The sequence below is a fragment of the Hordeum vulgare genome, chromosome 1H (genome assembly GCF_904849725.1).
Source record: "Hordeum vulgare subsp. vulgare chromosome 1H, MorexV3_pseudomolecules_assembly, whole genome shotgun sequence".
Lineage (NCBI taxonomy): Eukaryota > Viridiplantae > Streptophyta > Magnoliopsida > Poales > Poaceae > Hordeum > Hordeum vulgare.
Window position 1 is genome coordinate 367,803,509 of NC_058518.1, and position 3,348 is coordinate 367,806,856.

Genomic DNA, 3,348 nt, shown 5'->3' on the forward strand with positions numbered 1-3,348 from the left:
GCATCAACATGAAGAATGTGCCTCTCTACCGTGACAATGAGAGTGCTATCAAGATTGCCTACAACCCAGTACAGCACTCGAAGACCAAGCACATCCAGATTCGTCATCATTTTCTTCGGGACCATGTCCTCAAGGGCAATATCCTCATCGACCATGTGAAGACTGATGATCAACTGGGTGATATCTTCACTAAGCCCTTGAATGAGAAAAGGTTTTGCAAGTTGCGGTGTGAGTTAAATATCTTAGAGTCTTCAAATGTTTTGTAAAACATGCACACATCCTAACACTTATGCAAAGTTGATGACTTAGATGTGCAACACATGATGAAACGATTTTCTTCAACCAATGAAGAAAGTCACTCCGAATGTGAAGAAATTAACGAAGAAATTGATTCTCAGGGCCCTACGACAATTGTACGCGGCGTCTGTAATCAACATTCTTATATGGTGGGTAACACCACCGCCCAATGTGAAATTCCTCAAGTTGATTTTCTTCAAATGATCAATTTCCTCACAATGCATTTTTCTTCAAAACAGCTGTTCTTCATTGTGATGATCTATTGGAAAATCTTCAAAAACACTTGATGACTTTCATTTGCCTAGGTAGACTGTGATTTCTAGTCCTCAACAACATTCACTTATTGCTATTTCTTCAAGTTGATGTTTCTGCTAAGTGAATGTGATCGGACCCGACTTTCCCTCTATGCTCTACTTATCCAGTCCATTCAATACTTCATATGCGTTCTACTTGAAACTTTGTTCAAAATCCTCACTGCATCCTTGTCAGCTGATGATTTTGTAAGAAAAATCCTCAAATCTTCAAAAATTGTTTTCTTTAAAAGGAACGGTAACTGAACCCCCACTTCCCATGATCGGATAACCACGACCTCCACTATCTCCACCGCATCGTACGGGAGCTACACGTGTCCAGCGGAGACGTAGAGGCAAGGGTTATTTGGTCCGAAAAATTCGCGCCAAACAGTAACTTTCGGGCTATAAATATGTCCTTATCCCCCTCGGTATCATCTTCTTCGCCTCATCGCTCTCCTGCCACAGCACACCGAACCCTAGCGCCACCGCTGGTAGTCTTGTCGCCGGCAAGGAAGAGCTTCACTGCCTCAACCTTCTCGCCGCCAGGATCACGCCGGAGTCGGAACATCTACGTCCGCCGCCGCCGTAGACGTCCTCTGCTGCCAAGTTAAGGTGCATTGGACACTTGACCGAAGAGCCTCTCCAACGCCACCTTTTTGTGTTCTTCGTTCGCACCTTCCAGGGTAAATATATCCCATTTTTACAGCAGATTAGATCTGAAATTTTACCTCTCCCATGTGAAATCTGTTTTTCCTCAAGATACGATGTGCACATGATTCCTCAAACACTATCCATCACCACAATCATTGATGAACTAGCTAAGCATCTAAGATTTTCACGAGATTCCTCAATTGTGCGAATTTTCGGATCTGTACAACTCTGGAACCAAGAACAGTATGCTTAAGCAAATTCCTCAACCACTGGTTATATTCCTCAAACTGTCAAACTTTTTCTTTTTCTTCAAATCTGAGAACGCATATGACCTCTCCAAATTCCTCGCAACTATACTCTGTTCACACGTACACACATGTCAGCTGATGAATCTCTCGGTTCTCATCACATTAACTCATTTGCAGCGTTTCTGGAAGAAACTCTTCAAGGCTCATCAGAATCTTCAAGAGTTCAAAATCATCAGCAAATTCCTCGTCTGAAAAAATGGAGGAAGAAAGGAAACAGAAGGGAGGAAAGAAACTGGAGCAGAACACAGCTGTTGATATTCCTGATGACATATACATGGACTATTGCATGCCTGATGATGAACCTGAGACAATGCCTAAAAGAAAGATTAGGCTGCAGAAAATTGAACGCTGATGGGCAAAGGAGTGGAAGGAGTACAGGTTTGTGACCCCAAAATATGCGAAGAAATTCGCTTTGAAGCCTCCTGGCAGAAGGGCTCCACTTGAGGATCATCAAGTAGCTCATCCCTCAAGTCTTATGACACTTGATGACTACCCAGATAAAAAAGAAAGGCATCTGGCCAAGCTCAAGAAGCAAGCCGAAACAGCAGTGAAGAAATTTAATGAATCCTCAGCTGCTGCCTCCGGTGCTGCTCATTCCTCAGCAGCAGAAACTTCAGGCTCAGAGATTCCTCAAAAGCAGTCTGCGCCATCAAAGCCAAAGGCTCCAAAGCCTCAAGAGAAGTCTGGACAGGCTTCTGTCACAAAACCCTCAGCTCTAAAACCCTCAGCTCCAAAACCCTCGGTTCCAAAACCGTCAACTCCAAAACCATCAGCGCCAAAACCCTCAGCACCCATCTCATCTACACCAAAGTCCTCAGCTCCACCTCCAAAGCCAGTACAGAAGAAAGTCGTGAATACTACGACTACCAGCTCTAGCTCCTCACTCCCAGCTGCAACTAGCTCGGAGACAAAGTCTTCAACTCCCCTTGTGAAGACTTTGACAACTACTGAACCTGCCCCTCTGCCCAGCCCCAGCAAAATCATCGCAGTCCCATCTGCATCAGAGGGAAGTGATGAGTATGATGATGAAACTTTGCAAGCCATCATCAGAAACAAGCAAGAACGGGTAGCACAAGCATCAGGCAGTGCTATTCCTCTGGCCATGGACCCCAAGGTCCTCCTCGACTTCATCAATGTATGGTATCAAGACCCAAACACACCCATTGATGATTTGAAACTTCCTCCTGGCGTCAGCCACATGGTGGCTACCTTCATAAACGAAGCCAAGTGGAAGGAACAGAAGGCCAAGCAGGCAAAGATTGCAAAGGCCAGAAAGGAGAAATTCCTCAGGCAAAATGTCCTCAAGCTGACGCCTGAAGCATTGGTGTCAACCCAGGCAGAGCTGCAAGTCTTGTCTGACAAGTGTGAGAAACTGTCAGACCGCACAAGCATCAAACGCAATTTCATCAAGCTAGCCACTAGTGATGTTGATGACTACAACAAGCGACACCCACAACCAGCACCAACTCCTCAGCCCCTGGTTGAACAGCCAGAAGATGCATCTCCTGATGAGGAGGAAATTCCTCAAAGTGAGAAACAACACCAAGCGCCGAGCTGATGAGCCGGCTATTGAAGAAATCATCACCAAGACCACCACAGATGAAACTGCAACCCATGATGCAACTGCTACTGATCAAGCTGCTTCACCAAAGCAGGCTGATGACTCTGTTCCAGCTGGTTCCTCACTGCCAGCTGAAGAATCTGTCGAGAAAACACCTTCACCGAAAGCTTCAAAGGTGAAGAAGTTAATCCCGTCTGCATCAGACGCGAAAAAGACAAGAGCTGCTGAGAAGGAAGCG